At 45.2% G+C, this 20,966-nt stretch overlaps 1 pseudogene; it reads left to right on the top strand.

The window, feature by feature from the left end:
* The first annotated feature begins 15,164 nt into the window (after positions 1-15,164).
* Positions 15,165-15,282, top strand: LOC124719272 (annotated as a pseudogene).
* The last annotated feature ends 5,684 nt before the right edge of the window (positions 15,283-20,966 follow it).

The following is a 20,966-nucleotide window of genomic DNA, read 5'->3' as shown; positions in this document are numbered from 1 at the left end:
ATGAAGAAGGAGAAGTTCGTTCAGATTTTTGTGCCTACGAACACGCTGAAGTCGTTTCTTCAATTTCTGAAGAGTAGCACAATACACTTCAGAGTTGATCGTTTGACCATGGGGAAGGACATCGAACAGAATAACCCCTTCAGCGTCCCAGAAGACTGTAACCATGACTTTACCGGCTGAGTGTATGGCTTTAAACTTTTTCTTGGTAGGGGAGTGGGTGTGGCGCCACTCCATTGATTGCCGTTTTGTTTCAGGTTCGAAGTGATGAACCCATGTTTCATCGCCTGTAACAATCTTTGACAAGAAATTGTCACCCTCAGCCACATGACGAGCAAGCAATTCCGCACAGATGGTTCTCCTTTGCTCTTTATGGTGTTCGGTTAGACAACGAGGGACCCAGCGGGAACAAACCTTTGAATATCCCAACTGGTGAACAATTGTGACAGCACTACCAACAGAGATGTCAAGTTGAGCACTGAGTTGTTTGATGGTGATCCGTCGATCATCTCGAACGAGTGTGTTCGCACGCTCCGCCATTGCAGGAGTCACAGCTGTGCACGGCCGGCCCGCACGCGGGAGATCAGACAGTCTTGCTTGACCTTGCGGCGATGATGACACACGCTTTGCCCAACGACTCATCGTGCTTTTGTCCACTGCCAGATCACCGTAGACATTCTGCAAGCGCCTATGAATATCTGAGATGCCCTGGTTTTCCGCCAAAAGAAACTCGATCACTGCCCGTTGTTTGGAACGCACATCCGTTACAGACGCCATTTTAACAGCTCCGTACAGCGCTGCCACCTGTCGGAAGTCAATGAAACTATACGAGACGAAGCGGGAATGTTTGAAAATATTCCACAAGAAATTTCCGGTTTTTTCAACCAAAATTGGCCGAGAAAAAAAATGTGTTGCATTACTTATTGAACTGCCCTCGTACTCAAACCTAACTAACCTAAGGACATCACACACATTCATGCCGAGGCAGGATTCGAACCTGCGACCGTAGCGGTCGCGCGGTTCCAAACTGAAGTGCCTAGAACCGCTCGGTCACACCGGCCGGCGGAGGGTGTTGTATCGTGACTGAATGAGCAGCTGGGATTACAGGTGTCGTATACAGATTTCCGTTTGACACGTTCCAACATGTGCAAGCTAAGGGTGAACGATGATGACAGCTCTTCAGAAACAGTTAACGTACGAGGGTCACTCCAAAAGAAATGCACACTGTTTTTGTAAAAATACAGTTTTCATTCTGTATGTGTGAAAGTTTTACAGTGTGTAGATACATCCTTCCCCCTTGTTTTCTAACTTAGTTCAACCTGTTCCCGTGAGTGGCGCTGTCCCAGCATGGCTGCTACATCTGACGTTCGTGAGAAGGAACGTGCTGTCATAGAATTCCTGTGCTGTGAAAACGAGACAGTGGGAAACATCCACAAGAAGTTGAAAAAAGTGTATGGAGATGCTTCTGTCGATCGCAGTACAGTTAGTCGGTGGGCAAGCAGGTTACGTGATGAAAGCGGGCACGGCAATATTGAGGATCGTCCTCGCAGCGGCAGGCCTCGTACTGCACACACTCCAGACAATGTGCAGAGAGTTAACGAATTGGTGACTGCTGACAGACGCATCACAGTGAACTAATTGTCGTGCTATGGTGGGATAGAGGAAGGAAGTGTTTGCAGAACACTAAAAGTGTTGGTGCTAAAAAAGGTTTGTGCCAGATGGGCTCCCAGGATGTTGACAGTGGCTCACAAAGAAACAAGAAAAACGGTGCGCAGCGAACTTTTGGAACACTACGAGAATGGTGGAGATGAATTTCTTGGAAGAATTGTGACAAGTGATGAAACTTGGCTCCATTTTTCACCAGAGACGAAGAGGCAATCAATGGAGTGGCGTCATGCAAATTCACCCAAGAAAAAAAAATTCAAAACCACACCTTCTGCTGGAAACGTTATGGCTACGGTGTTTCTCGATTCCGAAGGACTCTTGCTTGTGGACATCATGCCATGTGGAACCACCACAAATTCTGATGCATATGTGACGACACTGAAGAAACTTCAAGCTCGACCTTATCGGCAAAAGCAGGATGTTTTGCTGTTGCACGGCAATGCACGGCCACATGTCACTCAAAAAACCATGGGTGCGATCACAAAACTCGGATGGACAACACTGAAACACCCGCCTTACAGCCCTGACCTGGCTCCATGTGACTATCATCTCTTTGGGAAATTGAAAGACTCTCTTCGTGGAACAAGGTTTGATGATGATGACTCCCTTGTGCACGCTGCCAAACAGTGGCTCCAACAGGTTGGTCCAGAATTTTACCGTGCGGGTATACAGGCGCTGGTTCCCAGATGGCGTAAGGGAGTTGAGAGGAATGGAAATTATGTGGAGAAATGAAAATATTGTTCCTAAAGGATGTATCTATACACTGTAAAACTTTCAAACATGTAGAATTGAAAAATGGATTTAAAAAATAGTGTGAATTTCTTTTGGAGTGACCCTCGCATTTTGAGTTTGCTAGTTGCAAACGCGAGTTCAGTAATTACACTAGTTAACACATTTAAACTTTTTTAGCTCAGCTTGTCTCTGTCACATGACATTTCCTAACTACACAGCAAAATCGAAAACAGTACTGCCGAACGTTGACAGAATTAAGGTAAAAGAAAAAATTCATAATCAGTACTTTAGAAATTAGCTCTGTTTAACGTGTGTATTAGAACATGACACCGACAAAAGGTTCAAATGGCTCTTAGCACTATGGGACTTAACTTCTGAGGTCATGAGTCCCCTGGAACTTAGAACTACTTAAACCTAACTAACCTAAGGACATCACACACATCCATGCCAACAGAAGGCGTAAATTAGTTCCCAATATATTTCCAGCTTCATTCGGTGTTACTTCTGGCGTCATGGTGAGGGGAGCTGTCGGTACAACTTCGGTAGTGACTGACGGAGCAGCGATGGCAAGATGAATGCCATCAAGAGCCTTTATCACCCGTGCATACCTCACATGCGACGGTATCGTGGTGCCATTTTTCAACATGACAATGTTCGTACACACGTGCCAGGTGAGTCTGTGAACTGCCTGCGTGACGAAGAGGTACTCCAATGGCGAGCAACACACCCAGATTTGTCCCGAATAGAGCACGTGTGGGACCAGGTCGGCTGTCAACTCCATCCCAGTGCTAGTATCCAGAGTTTGAAGAAACTATTCCAATACTTGTGAACCACCTTGCCTCAGGAGAGGATCAATACTTTCACCCTAGCAGTACGAACGCCTTTTCCATAACGCTCACGCCCAGGGGAGGGGGGGTTGGGAAGGTGTACTTTATGTACACACTTAAAACATTTTTAAAACCAAAAACTCGTTAACAGTCGTTAATTTTAAAGGAATGATGATGTGTTAATAGTATCCAGAACGTCAAAATATCTTTCAGTATGCTGTTACTGCTGTTGTTTGTTGTTGTGGTCTTCAGTCCTGAGAATGGTTGGATGCAGCTCTGCCGGCCGTGGTGGCCGTGCGGTTCTAGGCACTTCAGTCCGGAACCGCGTGACTGCTACGGTCGTAGGTTCGAATCCTGCCTCGGCCATGGATGTGTGTGATGTCCTTAGGTTAGTTAGGTTTAAGTAGTTCTATGTTCTAGGGGACTGATGACCTCAGATATTGAGTCCCATAGTGCTCAGAGCCATTTGAACCATTTGATGCAGCTCTCCATGCTACTCTATCCTGTGCAATCTTCTTCATCTCCCAGTACCTACTGCAACCTACATCCTTCTGAATCTGCTTAGTGTATTCATCGCTTGGTCTCCCTCTAATATTTTTACCCTCCACGCTGCCCTCCAATGCTAAATTTGTAATCCCTTGATGCCTCAGAACATGTCCTACCAACCGATCCCTTCTTCTTGTCAAGTTGTGCCACAAACTCCTCTTATCTCCAATTCTATTCAATACCTCCTCATTAGTTATGTGATCTACCCATCTAATTTTCAGCATTCTTCTGTAGCACCACGTTTCGAAAGCTTCTATTCTCTTCTTGTCCAAACTATTTATCGTCCATGTTTCACTTCCAGACATGGCTACACTCCACACAAATTATTTCAGAAACGATTTCCTGACACTTAAATCTATACGCAATGTTAACAAATTTCTCTTCTTCAGAAACGCTTTCCTTGCCATTGCCAGCCTACATTTTATATCCTCTCTACTTCGACCATCATCAGTTATCTTGCTCCCCAAATAGCAAAACTCCTTCACTACTTTAAGTGTCTCATTTCCTAATCTAATCCCCTCAGCATCTCCCGACTTAATTCGACTACATTCCATTATCCTAGTTTTTCTTTTGTTGATGTTCATCTTACATTCTCCTTTCAAGACACTGTCCATTCCGTTCAACTGCTCTTCCAAGTCCTTTGCTGTCTCCGACAGAATTACAATGTCATCGGCGAACCTCAAAGTTTTTATTTCTTCCCCGTGGATTTTAATACCTGCTCCGAATTTTTCTTTTGTTTCCTTTACTGCTTGCTCAATATACAGATTGAATAACATCGGGGAGAGGCTACAACCCTGTCTCACTCCCCTCCCAACCACTGCGTCCCTTTCATGCCCCTCGACTCTTATAACTGCCATCTGGTTTCTATACAAATTGTAAATAGCCTTTCGCTCGCTGTATTTTACCCCTGCCACCTTCACAATTTGAAAGAGAGCATTTCAGTCAACATTGTCAAAAGCTTTCTCTAAGTCTACAAATGCTAGAAACGCATGTTTGCCTTTCCTTAATCTTTTTTCTAAGATAAGTCGTAAGGTCAGTATTGCCTCACGTGTTCCAGTGTTTCTACGGAATCCAAACTGATCTTCCCCTAGGTCCGCTTCTACCAGTTTTTCCATTCGTCTGTAAAGAAATCGTATAAATATTTCGCAGCTGTGACTTATTAAACTGATAGTTCGGTAATTTTCTCGTCTGTCAACACCTGCTTTCTTTGGGATTGGAATTATTACATTTCTTCTTCAAGTCTGAGGGTATTTCGCTTGTCTCATACATATTGTTCACCAGATGGTAGAGTTTTGTCACGACTGGCTCTCCCAAGGCTGCCAGTAGTTCTAGTGGAATGTTGTCTACTCCCGGGGCCTTGTTGATGTTTAGTCACATCATACTCTTTAAACAGATATTCATGTGTAAGTAATGTCCTGAATCTGAAAGTAATGAATATGACATTTATTTGGGAAAGTGACTACTACTGTGACTTAAATTTCTGGGTTAAGTTTAACTGAAAAACCTGAAACATTTGTGTAATCCGGTACAAGAAATGATTACGAAAAAAGACATTTTTTCATAATTTTTAAGTATAAAGGAACTGACTAAATTATAATATTTTCAAAATGTAGGCATACCCACCCTTTCCCCCACCCCGTTTGTATTGCGAGGATTAATGGCTCCCTCTCCAGAAGTATCAGTTGTAAGGTGGGCATGTCATTTTGATTCTTGTAAGTTGTTGATGTTCACGTCAGAGGGAGGGCAAGTTATGTTACTGTTAAGGATTCTTTGGTTTTGCTGTGGCACAGTCTTTGCCTCTTCGCAGTGTGGTAGGTGATAGATGTATTCAATAGTGTCGTGTTGACTTTGTATATACAAATTAAACCCCTTTAAAATCATTGTCCATTGTTCTAACCACAGTGCTGTTCAGATCAGTGTTGTGTGTCTTTGTGAATACATAGTTCATTCTAAAATCGTTGTCTTGCAATATTATTTCATGGGAATAGTTACTCTCGCCGAACCACTGTTTAAAGAAGGTTTATCATTACGCTTTACCACCCTGCACGATGTGGTATGCAACAGTTTGAATATTGTTTGGAAATTTTATTTAAAAAATTGAAGTCTAGCTTAGCCGCTGTCTGTTTGGTGTTTGCTGTTCTGCTTTCGAGGAAATCTGCAACAATGTTGTCAAAACGCGAGGTACAGGCATTTCCACAACAAAATGTACGCCATTACCTGTATGAAATAAAAGACACCGTTATAAATATATGTTGAGATGAAAATACCTGTTATTACTAACTGCACAATCACCTAACAGGTAATCAAATCTCCGTCATTATCGATTGCAGCTTGCCACCTTATCCCTCTATCCGGTAAATCATCCACGTTTCCAACCTCTAAGCCGGCCGCGGTGGCCGAGCGGTTCTACGCGCTTCAGTCCGGAACCGCGCGACTGCTACGGTCGCAGGTTCGAATCCTGTCTCGGGCATGGATGTCTGTGATGTCCTTAGGTTAGTTAGGTTTACGTAGTTCTAAGTTCTAGGGGACTGATGACCTCAGATGTTAAGTGCCATAGTGTTCAGAGCCATTTGAACCATTTTTTGCAGCTGACCTGCATGAGTGTCAGTGTATTCCAAGCCTCAGACGTAAAATATGACATTGTCTGTTTGTACCCCCGCAGACTACCTGCTTTTGTCCCAAGGTATGATGTGTAGAATTCAGCTTCCACACTGTTTATCAATACACTGTGCAAAAGCGCATTGATTACAGATTCGATACCACTATCAGAGATTTCGCTACGGACGTATATTTAAAATTATGGAGTACACTTTCTTGTAGAACTGACTGTAAGTGGAAATTTTCATCGGAGGCAGGTAATTGTTTAACTTCACCTGCCCATTTGATGTAAAGACAAGTTCTATTCAGACCAGTTACAGTTCAGTTCAAATTAGGTCCTGTTTAATCATAGGTTAGAATACGAGTTTAAGGTGGATAACAGTTTGTAGGTACACAGTTTTTTGTAATATGTATATTTTTTATAGTGTGCAAGGTTAATTTGGGCTAAATTTCATACAGAAACACATAGCAGGGATCTTACACAGTGCATGGATAGGGACTAAAGGGGATGTGACGTCATAATGATAAGTGGGCTCATACTACCAAATTTTTCGTAAATTTGACTCGTTTTTACAGTCACTGAGAAACCTGTGAAGTTTCATATCGTCCATTCCTCTCTTTCTGGATGCTTCACTCTTTTTGCCAGACAGTAAAAATCTCGATGTGCAAGTATTTCGTTCACTAAACGACATTGGGAGCTGTAAAGAGTGCCGTCCGGAAGTAAGGGAAGTTGCCGTATAATCAGTCGGTTATGGGGGTGAAACCGGGAACCATTACATTTCTCTTTACGAGTTGGTACAATTATTTTTCGGCCGTTTTGGCCATGAAAACAGCGCGCAACTTCAGTTCGACCATGAGGATTGGTTGTGTCAGACGCGTTGTTGTTGAGCAAAATAATTTGTTAGAATTTTGTGGATTTTTTTAAATATTTTGTGTTCAGTAAGGAACTTGTAACGTCGCATTACAAGCTGAAACGCTTAATACAGTGAATAATAATTTTGACAGTCTTTTTGAACATATACCACGTTAAAAGTGTCTTCATCTTCTTCTTTGTGCAGAAGGAATTTTACAGATAAGTACTATTAAGGAGAAACAGGGTTGAAGCATTAGTGTAAAACAGGGCTACAGTATCCGATGTTAGCCCATGACTTCGTACGTGTTAGTTATACGTGTGCCGTAAGAAATATATGCTTTTAACGGTATGCTACTTGTGTGTACGTGAACTACAGTTCAACAATCACATATGGAATTTACAGCCAGCCGGTGTGGCCGTGCGGTTCTAGGCGCTTCAGTCTGGAACCGTGTGACTGCTACGGTCGCAGGTTCGAATCCTGCCTCGGGCATGGCTGTGTGTGGTGTCCTTAGGTTAGTTAGGTTTAAGTAGTTCTAAGTTCTAGGGGACTGATGACCTCAGATGTTGAGTTCCATAGTGCTCAGAGCCATTTGGAATCTACAATCAGCTTTTAGATTACTTTTGCCCCTGAAAATCTGAATAATTATCCTTCATTGAACAGCTATATTTCCATTTCAGATGGGACCGTTAAACGCTTGATACGGCCAGGAAAGTAAGACATCCGGAAAGAGTGGCAACCCACTACGAAATAGCACAGTCGTTCGGACTCGCATATAGTATAACACTAACAATGCAAAATGAGCTATCTGGGGTTTAAAAGGTGGGTATTTTCCAGCCTAATGTAAATGCATTTGGCGAAGAGGAATCTGTGTCATCACATACACCAGAAAAAATAATGCCAGATTCGCAGAACACTACACAGTCAGTTACCACCTCTTCTCCACATCGTGGCCCCTTGCCTAACATTCAAACGCAGTCTTCATTCAGTGTATCACCGGAGACTGTAAAGCTAGTTCCTCATTACGAGAAACCAGCGCTAACCAGGTGAAGCGGAAAAAGCACCGTGGTAACGGAGTCTCCCTACAACAATGAACTCAATGCAACAAAAACACCTTCCTGGCAGGTTAATAAAACTGTTTAAGGACTCCGGGTCTAGACTATAAAAAAAGAATCAGAAGTGTCTGGAGACGTGTGAGGCAAACAGCTCTTCTGAAGATGAAAATGAAATGTCTTGTCCTCTTTGGAAAGAGACTTACTTGTCAATAAAAAAAACCAAGTGCTTGGGTGAAGTATTTGAAGTTCGAGACGTGAGTCCATGAAGACTGTACTGGGTGGATTGAAGCTGACTTCTCGGCCTGTGTGGTCGAGCGGTTCTAGGCGCTTCAGTCTGGAACCGCGCGACCGCTACTGTCGCAGGTTCGAATCCTGCCTCGGACATGGATGTGTGTGATGTCCTTAGGCTAGTTAGGTATAAGAAGTTCTAAGTCTAGGGGACTGATGACCTCAGATGTTAAGTCCCATAGTGCTCAGAGCTATTTGAACCATTTTTTCGAAGCTGACTTGAATGAGTGTCAGTGCCGCGCGGGATTAGCCGAGCGGTCTGAGGCGTTGCAGTCATGGACTGTGAGGCTGATCCCGGCGGAGGTTCGAGTCCTCCCTCGGGTATGGGTGTGTGTGTTTGTCCTTAGGATAATTTATGATAAGTAGTGTGTAAACTTAGGTACTGATGACCTTAGCAGTTAAAGCCCATAAGATTTCACACAAAAATTTTGTTTGAGTGTCAGTGCATTCCGTACCTCAGACGAATAATATGAGAGTTTGTTTGGACCCCGCAGACTACCTGCTTTTGTACCAAGGTATGTGTGTAGCTGTACTCTTATATTGTACAGTGCTGAGTTATATTAAATCACAATATTAATACGTGGAGAACTGAAGTAACGATTTTTAATATTAATTATACGAGGAGGCCAATGAAACTTAAAAAATTCGGAAGGTGCTTCGCGACAGGTGTGCAAAAAGAGAAAACCATGTGTACGTAGCTATTAAGAGTGATAAAAGAAGTAGGTGCTTTCATATTCATAACTATGATGATACATTCTCTATCACTCATTAAAATCTCCAATTATTGAACATCGAAAATTGAAGTGCTACCAACTGCGTACTAATCAGGTGCTATGACAGATATGACAACCGAAAGTAACAGTGTTTCGTGAAATTGTTTTCTAGGGACTTTCATGTTTGCATGGTTCATTTGCAGTATCACACACATATCGGGCAGCTACAGTGCAACTGCTAGGCCGATGATGTCACCACTGGAAATCAAAATATTGTAGTAGGGATATCTATGAATAACGTTATATATTTGTGTCGTTATTTCGGTTACTTTTCTGTAAAAATAGCTTTATGGTCATTTGCGGCCGTTACCAGAAAATTTGAAGTTCCTATGCCTGGAAAGAGAACGCCAAAGGGTCAGCCTGAAAGACAGAGAGCGAGAGACAGTCAATATTTGTACAGACGAGGGAATAGGAATAACGTTGGCATTGATAACGATAATGCTGTTGTTGTTTTGAAAGATACATTTAAATGCTTACTGAACGTAATTCAAATTAATGGTAAATGCGGTTTGATGGGTGCAGGTTTTTGAAGTGCAAACTGGTCTAGCCGTTCTAGGCGCTCAGTCCGGAACCGCGCGACTGCTACGGTCGCAGTTTCGAATCCTGCCTCTGGCACGGATGTGTGTGATGTCCTTAGGTTAGTTAGGTTTAAGTAGTTCTAAGTTCTAGGGGACTGATGACCACAGATGTTAAGTCCCATAGACTCAGAGCCATTTGAACCATTTCGTAGTGCAAATAATTCACATATGAGGTTACTTTACGTAATAAAACAGCTTTCACACTGCGTTGTCATAAGGGAAAAACTAATTTGTCACTATATTGATGATTTTTACTTATGGACCGTCTGACAGCAACTGAATAAAACACAATTTTAGTGCCATACGCATTTCGCCTTTATTTTCTGCAATGTTGCATTGAACCAAGCGTTCGGTTCATAGTGCTGTGGAATGTGGCGAAAAAAAAAAAAAAGCAAATTGGCATTCATGAGAAGAAGAACATCACCAAAAATGCAACAGGAGCGTAGTATGTAAGAAATTGTCCACGCAACCTGCCACTGATGATGCCTTGCAGAAAATAAAGGCGAAATGGGTATGACACTAAAATTGTGTTTTGTTCAGTTGCTGTCAGACGGTCCATAAGTAAAAATGATCAATATACCGTAATATTACACGCAACTGAGGAAGAAAGGACTACAAAAGTTAATTTGTCGCTGTTGATACAAACTTTATTTTTCAGTGCACTGTATCAAAGACTGAGTTGAAATGATGGAACAGTTGTAGAGAAACGACAGAATTATTTCAATAATATTCGTAGCTACAATGCAGCAGTGGCAGCAACGGCCAGTTCTGAGGATATAATTTCAGACTCAGTTTTACATGGAGTCTGTCACTTGAAGATAAGCAACATTTTGTTTGTCACAGATCAGTTCCAATGACATCTGTGTATGGTCATTCCCCATGGTATCGGGCAATTTTTTTTTTTTTTTTTTTTTTTTTACGCTGGCACAGCTTGCTCTTTGCCTTTTCTTAATATTTTTCTCATAGAGTTTGGGCAAGAGCTAAAATTCTGCAAGTGTTCACGTAAGAATTAAGAATATGCATACGAATAAAGAAATTGGACTTCCGTTACTTTATAAACAAAACTGGTGAATTTCGACCACAGGTAATACTTGTATGATTTTAACCACCAAAAATGAATCCTCATACTTCGGATACGTTGATCGTGCCTTGTTTATCATTCACTGAAATAACAAAAAAAAAAAAGGTTCAAATGGCTCTGAGCACTATGGGGCTTAACATCTGAGGTCATTAGTCCCCTAGAACTTAGAAATACTTTAACGTAACTAACCTAAGAACATCACACACATCCATGCCCGAGGCAGGATTCGAACCTGCGACCGCAGCGGTTGCGCGGTTCCAGACTCCAGCGCCTAGAACCACTAGGCCACACCGGCCGGCGAAGTTTTAGCAATGGTAATTGTCATTGTCATATAGCTTTCCTCTTAGCTACCCGATTATACCCCAACTTCCCTTAAGAGAGTCCGCAGCTGGTGGTCGTGCGGTAGCGTTCTCGCTTCCCACGCCCGGGTTCGATTCCCGGCGGGGTCAGGGATTTTCTCTGCCTCGTGATGACTGGGTGTTGTGTGCTGTCCTTAGGTTAGTTAGGTTTAAGTAGTTTTAAGTTCTAGGGGACTGATGACCTCAGATGTTAAGTCCCATAGTGCTCAGATCCATTTTTTGAACCCTTAAGAGAAGGCACAAGGCATAAACTTAGGCGGCTTTGTTTAGGCTTCCTGGATATCTTGGACGAACAGAGCGAGGTCCGTTTCGCAAAATCTGTGCTTGCGGAACGCTTGTTGATTTTAGATTACGTGCAGATGGATGTAATTTTCAGCGGTCGAGGGTGTCAGCGTGTGCTGAGGGACGACGTCGGAAATTCTTCCGCACGCCCCCGCGTCAGCGGCGTGTGTTAAACCGAGACACGGGACGGATGGGTCGGCTGCAATCAGTCGCAGGAACGGCTCCGGGGTTTGGCGGCATTGTTCCGCCGCGCCGACCGGACAAAGGTGCGCCGTTTGCCGCGCCAATGACAACAATTACCGGCGCACAAAAGCCGCCAGGCGCAAACAACAACAACAACGGCGAGGCGCGACGCGGAACAGATGACGCGAAACTATTTTGACAGCTGTGCGCCCGGGCGCGGTTCGTGTGTCGCTCGCGCGCGTTGCGCAAGTGTTCGGGCCATCAATCCTGGGCGGAGCCGCTCTGTTTTTGGCGGTCGCTGCGGAGGTTTCCTGGGTGGGAGGAGGGGGCCAGAGACCACCCTGCCTGACCCGTTCACAATCCACCCCCAAATCCAACCACCCCCACCCCCTGCACCGTCACCCGTGAAATACTTCCCCTCCTGCCGCATAGGCCGGAGTGTTAATGTTATCAGGAGTGGGGAGGGGGGGTACAGAGAAGAGAGTGGCAGAACCGACCGCCCCCCGCCCCCACACCCCCTGCAGCAAGGGTTGCGGGGGTGGGGTTCGGGACACGGCATGTCGCTGACAGGCCTTATCGCTCACCGGCGCCAGTAATAATTTCGTCTGTCCCTCCCGACCCCTGGCAGCAGACAGCGACAGCTTTGAGCGCGCCGGGGGCGAGCCGGCTCGCGATATATTCGCTGTTTTGCCCGTCGCTCCCGGGTTGCGATTCGCTTGCAAAAGCATTGTGCCCGTTCACGCTCTTTCGATTACTGATGGCAAAATTTTCTTAAGAATCCTTATACTACGGGGCTATAATTAGTGTGCAGCTACTGACAGTGCGTGTGGGCTGTAATAATTTATCGTGTAGCAGCGAAACTTGGCAGCTATTGTAATGCATTAATATGAAAAACTGAAAACTCCTCCCGAACAGTCGATGAAGGCCCATGGGCACCGACCGGCCGCCGTGTCATCCTCAGCCCACAGGCGTCACTGGACGCGGATATGGAGGGGCACATGGTCAGCACACTGCTCTCCCGGCCGTATGTCAGTTTCCGAGACCGGAGCCGCTACTTCTCAATCAAGTAGCTCCTCAGTTTGCCTCACAAGGGCTGAGTGCACCCCGCTTGCCAACAGTGCTCGACAGACTAGATGGTCACCCATCCAAGTGCTAGCCCAGCCCGACAGCGCTTAACTTCGGTGATCTGACGGGAACCGGTGTTACCAATGTGGCAAGGCCGGCATTAATACGAAACCGAGAAACAACTTACTTCCTATTTTGGCGTCCAGGTGCAAATTTGGCGCCGTGCATGCAAGAAAGACGTGTACACTATGTGATCAAAAGTATCTGGACACCTGGCTGAAGATGACTTACAAGTTCGTGGCACCCTCCATCGGTAATGCTGAAATTCAGCATGGTGTTGGCCCACCCTTAGCCTTGATGACAACTTCCACTCCGCAGGCATATGTTCAATCAGGTTCTGGAAGATTTCTTGGGGAATGGCAATCCATTCTTCACGGAGTGCTGTACTGATGAGAGGTATGGATGTCGGTCGGTGTGGCCTGGCACGAAGTCGGTCTTCCAAAACGTCCCAAACGTTTTCTATATGATTCAAGTCAGAACTCTGTGTAGGCTAGTCCATTACAGGGATGATATAGTCGTGTAACCACTCCGCCAGAGGCCGTGCATTATGAACAGGTGCTCGATAATGTTGAAAGATGCAGTCACCATCCCCGAATTGCTCTTCAACAGTGGGAAGCAAGAAGGTGCTTAAAACATCAATCTAGGCCTGTGCTGTGACAGTGGCACTTAAAACAACAAACATGAAAAATACGACCACACCATAACACCGCCGCACTAGAATTTTACTGTTGGCACTACTCACGCTGTCAGATGACGTTCACCGGGCATTCGCCATACCCGCACACAGCCATCGGATCGCCACATTGTGTACCGCGGCTCGTCACTCCACACAACGTTTTTCCACTGTTCAATCGTCCAATGTTTACGCTTCTTACATCAAGTGAGGCGTCGTTTGGCAATTATCCGCGTAATGTGTGGCTTATGAGCAGCCGCTCGATCATCAAATCCAAGTTTTCTCACCTCTCGCCTGTCACAGTACTTGCAGTGAACCTTTATGAAGTTGAGAATTCCTGTGTGATGGTCTGGAGAGATGTCTGCCTATTACACATTACGTCCCTCTTCAACTGTCGGCGCCGGCCGCTGTGGTCGAGCGGTTCTAGGCACTTCAGTCCGGGACCGCGCGACTGCTGCGGTCGAAGGTTCGAATCCTGCCTCGGACATGGATGTGTGTGATGTCCTTAGGTTAGTTAGGCTTAAGTAGTTCTAAGTTCTAGGGGACTGATGACCTGGGATGTTAAGTCCCATCGTGCTCAGAGCCATTTGACCCAATCAGCTGTCGGCGGTCTCTGTCAGTCAACAGACGAGGTCGGTCTGTACGCTTTTGTGCTATAAGTTTCCCTCCACGTTTCTACTTCACTACCACATTGGAAACCGTGGACCTAAGGATCTTTATTAGTGTGGAAATCTCGCGTACAGATGTATGACAAAAGTGACACCCAATCACCTGGCCACGTTCGAAGAATGTGAGTTCCGCAGAGCGCCCCATTCTGCTCTCTCACGACGTCTAGTGATAAACCAAGTCGCTAATATCGAGTATCAGGCAGTAGGTGGCAGCACAATGCACCTAATATGAAAAACGTATGTTTTTGGGGGTGTCCGGATACTTTTGATCACATAGTGTAGAATAGTTACGATATATAATGGACAGGAATGGAAAGTGGGCAAAAAAGGTCAAAGTAGTGAGAAAGGCATCATGTTCATTTTATTATGAACCCACAAAATAATAAAATATTCCAGGCTATTACGCCGAGGTCTAAGGGATTTCACTTGAAAACCCCACGTGCCCTCCCCATCTGCGGAGGACATTTTCAAGGGGTATCGTAGCTGTGCTGAACGACCGATTAACATCCTGAAACCGAAATCCCACGCATCCAAACGGTTACCTACAAGTTATTTGAACTACCACCCACAACAAAAGCGAGGCGTCATAAAACGTTGGCGGGTAGAGCACAGAAAATCTGTTAACCAGAGAGCTGCGTGACGCAGAATTAAAACATCTCACCCCTGCATTGCTCAAGAATGGTTATTCGTTCGCTGAGGTGAAAGGAGCTTTAAGTTCGCCGCGAAGAAATCATAATGATGCTCAAGCAAGCGCCCGTGAAATCTAAAGTTTTACTGCCATTCTTTAAGCGACACGACTGACCGCATAGGAAAAATCTTGAGAAAGCGGAACGTCGCGGTAATTTACACACCCACATACACACCCACACAAAAAAATACAGCAGGCAACGGCCTTGCCGCAGTGGATACACCGGTTCCCGTGAAATCACCGAAGTTAAGCGCTGTCGGGCGTGGTCGGCACTTGGATGGGTCACCATCCAGGCGGCCATGCGCTGTTCCCATTTTTGGGGTTGCACTCAGCCTTGTGATGCCAATTGAGGAGCTACTCGACCGAAGAGTAGCGGCTTCGGTCAAGAATACCATCATAACGACCGGGAGAGCAGTGTGCTGACCCCACGCCTCTCCTATCAGCATCCTCCACCGAGGATGACACGGCGGTCGGATGGTCCCGGTAGGCCACTCGTGGCCTGAAGACGGAGTACACGAAAGATGCAAGATCATCTAAAATTGGCCAAGGATGCTCACCAACCGCTGGAAAAACCTGGAATTTATAGGATCCCGTGTAGTTTTGGCTACTACAGAAAGAACTGTCAAAATACGACTTGAAGAGCACAATGGCAATTGCAGGATAGGCGAAATTGACAGATCAGCTGTTGCGGAACATGCTTTACAGCCAGCAGACCACCACATCCATTCTGACCGAAATCAAGTACCGGCAGCCTGAAACGGATACCACGAAAGGCTGTACAGAGAGGCCATAGAGATTGTGAAACACCCCAGGAAATTTAATAGGATGGAGGAGTGCGTGAAACTGAATGAAATTTGGATTCCGATGCTGAAAGAGATGTGTACCAGTCTTCCGCCATGGGATGATGGTAACAGCGGACGACGGCAGTCGACAACGACCAGTAGCGTTCTCGTATTCAGAACATGTGACGTCACGCCAGTACGCCGAAGCTCGCGGCAGCGGAATTTTGCTGTAGTCAGTAGCGAGCCACGGTGTGAACCGGACGTTCAAAACAGATGTGAACCCCCTTGAAAATGTCCTCCGCAGATGAGGACGAAACGTCGGGCTTTTAAGTGAAATCCCTTAGACCACAGCATAGTAGCCCGGAATATTTTATTAATTGTGACAATTGAGGCCGTGAAAGTTTACATTTTACAATTTATTATTAACAGCCGCTTACACAATTTGTTCCCTCTGAGCACCAGAGACACGGACGAGAAGCTGCATCCGTGGTGAACAGTTCCTTGCAGCATTTACGGTGGAATCTGAGCATCGTGTTACTGTATACTGGCCTTCAGATCAGGTAGAGACAGAAGGTGCCCTAGTAAAACTGTTCTTCTAGATAACCGCAGAGCCAAAATTTACATGGATTCGAATCAGCCGCCCGGAGTGACCGTGTGGTTCTAGGCGCTACAGTCTGGAACCGCGCGACCGCTACGGTCGCAGGTTCGAATCCTGCCTCGGGTATGGATGTGTGTGTGATGTCCTTAGGTTAGTTAGGTTTAAGTATTTCTAAGTTCTAGGGGACTGATGACCTCAGTAGTTAAGTCCCATAGTGCTCATAGCCATTTGAACCATTGTTTTTTTTTATTCGGATCACGTGGCCTTGTAGGCCAAGCATGTGGAAAACCTCTGGAGATAACACATTCGTGGAAGGTTGGATCAAGCAAATCTTTCACTGGGGGGGAGCGATATGAGGTGTTGCCGCATGTAGCACGGAAAGGGTGGTTTCCGCATAGTTGTGTTCTTCTAAAGCAGGAACCACTTGCTGTACAGGGAGAGGTCTCGATAAGGTGCAGACTTCACGGTACACCTGACAGGCCCTCTGGATGTATTCTGTTCAAAGAAAAACGGACCGAGAGTATAGGAGCTCGTGAATCCACACCACACAGTCACATACGGCGGGTGAGATGTCTCTTCGTGTACAAGACGCGGATTAACACTGCCCCCAATTAGACAGTTCCGTGTACTCACTACCCCGTGTAGTGTAAAATGTGTCTCATGACTCCATAGAATATTTCCTGGCCATATGTCAACAACGTCGATCCGTACTAGGTACCGAAGAAGGAAATACAGAACGTTGCTGCGCGTACTGTTGATTCTGTTGCTGCACCGTCTGGATCTGGTATGGGTACCAGTGTAAAAGAGACCGCAAAACTTTCCCTACTGTTGACGGTAGGATGGACACTTCTCGTCACACTATATGACCGGTAACACCATCCGGGGCACGTGCAGCATTGTCAGTGACAGCAAAACCAACCTCGTGAATAGCTTACAGGCACGCCGGGATACGGCGCCTTCCTCACCCACACACCACACCAAGCTCGTCGTGTTTTCCAATTTCATTACCGTCTTCTTTAAACCATTTAATGACATCGGGGCCAGCCGGGATGGCCGAAGGGTTCTAGGCGCTACAGTCTGAAACCGCGCGACCCCCTCGGGCATGGATGTGTGTGATGTCCTTAGGTTGGCTACGTTTAAGTAGTTCTAAGTTCTAGGGGACTGATGTCCTCAGATGTTAAGTCCCATAGTGCTCAGAGCCATTTGAACCAATGACAGTGGGCCTCTCCTCAGAACCTTTCAGTCGTTGATACTCTCTCAGTGTAATTGCTGCCGTTCACATACAACACTTTCATTAACAGCGTGCTGTCTCTCCTCTCGATAGCCATACCGTTGACTAATATTATGGCGTGTCAAACGATATTGTGGATGAGATACCGTCACTCACTGTACAGCGCCAGATTTACAACTGGTGGGCATATTTGGAGATAATATTGTTTGCAGCATAAATGGGTTTCGCATTAACGCATTCGCATATCTACCAAGTATCGCTGTCATACGGTAATCATATCGCAAACTGGACCTCCGTGAGTAGGTGTACTATAATTATAACCACCCGGCAGTATTTACATTTTTAGCATTGCTAACAAAACATATACCTTAATATCGTGTATTGGTGTTCGTGTAACTGTTCGTCATTTGCAGTACAGCTGGTATTTTGCTTAAGTCGGTCATATGCAATTCATCACGATCTCTCAACAGAATATTGCATATATTTAACGAAATATTATACATATTTCTGCGTTGTTAACTTCATATTGTAGGACTGTAGTTATGTTACATACCACTGTCACCACTGATCTATTAACTATCGTCTGCTATGTCATGGGTTCCCAAACATTTCCTCTAACAGAACTCCTTGACTGTCCTGGTACCTTAATGTAACACCTTGTTTATTTTGCAGGTTATTACTGTTTATACAGTCTTTTAGAAATGAGAAAAATTTGTTTTATGCAGTCATTACGTCAGTTTTAAATCTTAACAGATAATGCACAGATAACGAAATTTATAAAAACTAGGAAAGAAGTACCAAAGAAAACACGCTTTATTGTTTTTCGCAGAGCACATATTCACTTACAGCGGAGCACCGGTGTTCCGTGGAGCACAACTGAGTGGTCAGTGCTGCTGGATGGCATCCACGGCACCTGGGTTCGATTACCGGAACTGCCAGGGATTTCTATTCTGTGGCAGGACTCAGCTTTGTGAGGTCAACTGAGAATGTACTTGAACCATTAGTTGTGATTCCAAGGCCAAGGAATCCCACCCAACGACTGGATGAGCGATATGCTGATCCCATGCTCCTCCATAATCCACCCAATAACTCCATTGTCGCCGGCCGGAGTGGCCGTGCGGTCCTAGGCGCTACAGTCTGGAACCGCGCGACAGCTACGCTCGCAGGTTCGAATCCTGCATCGGGCATGGGTGTGTGTGATGTCCTTAGGTTAGTTAGGTTTAATTAGCTCTAAGCTCTAGGGGACTGATGACCTCAGAAGTTAAGTCGCATAGTGCTCAGAGCCATTTGAACTCCATTGTCATTGGATGACAGGACCTTCCGTTGGTGCCGATTGATGCGTCTAAGGCCAGAAGGTGGATGTTTACTTTACTCTAATCTGACATTAACATGATTCTTCACTTCTTTTGCAATTTAGTCTTCAGTTTTCTCTTCGGTTACAACTAAGTCATCACTGATTGTTATGTACATGCCATAATCGCCTTGGTTGAGAATATCACAGTTGATTTCTGGCAGCAATGTAGACAGCGGTAGATCAACAGTGTCATCGAATGTGCCTTTGGTTTCGGCGGCATCTACTCCTTCAGTTGTGATTCCCGCATGACGGAAACTGCACTTGATGGTTTGGGTTGTGACCCGACTCCAAGCTTTGATAACGCCTCCGATCGCATCAATCAGTGTAATAGAACAATCCTGCTTTTTCTCAATGCATTTTCAGTAAGCTCAGCTTTCGACAGTGTCATTTCGGACTCCTAACTACTCCTTCGTTCAAAAATGGTTCAAATGGCTCTGAGCACTATGGGACTTAACATCTGAGGTCATCAGTCCCCTAGAACGTAGAACTACTTAAACCTAACTAACCTAAGGACATCACACACTTCCATGCCCGAGGCACGATTCGAACCTGCAACCATAGCGGTCGCACGGTTCCAGACTGAAGCGCCTAGAACCGCTTGGCCACAACGGCCGGCTTCTCCTTGGTCCATGGCCTGTAGTTAGCATATCGTATCTGAAGTAAGGAAAACAAGCTTAACATTATCCAGACCAGAGTGCGCAACATGCACTGGACAGTTGTCGACTAGAACCGATATCTTCCTTTTCTGACTTGTAAGCTCCGGATCCCAATACCTCATTTCAACTTCAGAGTCCGGAGGTCATCCAGGGTTTCTTATTAGAATTGTAGTGCACCGGCAGATTATTTGCATGCTTAAAACACCTAGGATATTATGATTTAGCTACCACGAGTACTTGTTTCCTCTCAGTTCCATCTGCGTTAGCAAACACCAGAACTATTATTCTTTCTTCAGATGACTTGCCACAAAGACATTATTCCCTCTTGAATTTCACAGTTTTGTCAGGTGTCAGTTTAAACAATATGCCAGTATCGTCTGCATTGAAGACTCACGAACTGTAGGCCACACGGCAGTGAGCCACTGTTAGATTGTTTCGGTATTCACACCGTCTGCTCCATCGCTCACACTGCCAAAAGTAATGCCGTCACGTTGCTTGAATCTGTCAATCCAGCCACTGCTGCACGCAAATTCTCCATCGTTTAATTTCTTGGCAAATTCTTCTGCTTTCACCACAAGGAGAGGTTCAGGGTATATTGATGCTTCTTCGTAGCTTAAACCACTTAAGCAGCTCTTCATCCACCTCGCTCTGTTCACCTTTTCGTAAACGCTTAAATTTAGATCCATTTCGTTCAAACACAGTAAAAATTTTATCCCAGTTCTTCAAATCATTTGGACCGTAGAATTTGCGGGGCAACACTAATGACACACGCCAACATTTTTACCTCCATTCTCGATTTCACGAATCACTTGCACTTTTCTTCTACCAATAAAAACTTCTCTTGTACTGTCCATGCTGTTCTGAAATGACTGCAAATCGTTACAAATTGTTATGGTAACTGACACCACCTACATTGCTGAAGAGTTCTATTATTCTCACCACTACTGTAGTATGAATGCACTAGGGTAACAATGAGGGGTGAAGAGGGTATACTACATCTACATTTACATCTACATTTATACTCCGCAAGCCACCCAACGGTGTGTGGCGGAGGGCACTTTACGTTCCACTGTCATTACCTCCCTTTTCTGTTCCAGTCGCGTATGGTACGCGGGAAGAGCGACTGTCTGAAAGCCTCCGTGCGCGCTCGAATCTCTCTAATTTTACATTCGTGATCTCCTCGGGAAGTATAAGTAGGGGGAAGCAATATATTCGATACCTCATCCAGAAACGCACCCTCTCGAAACCTGGACAGCAAGCTACACCGCGATGCAGAGCCCCTCTCTTGCAGAGTCTGCCACTTGAGTTTGCTAAACATCTCCGTAACGCTATCACGCTTACCAAATAACCCTGTGACGAAACGCGCCACCCTTCTT

Source organism: Schistocerca piceifrons, chromosome 10, assembly GCF_021461385.2.
Source record: "Schistocerca piceifrons isolate TAMUIC-IGC-003096 chromosome 10, iqSchPice1.1, whole genome shotgun sequence".
NCBI lineage: Eukaryota > Metazoa > Arthropoda > Insecta > Orthoptera > Acrididae > Schistocerca > Schistocerca piceifrons.
The sequence above is the reverse complement of the archived record's forward strand: the minus strand, read 5'-3'. Positions and strand labels throughout refer to the sequence as shown.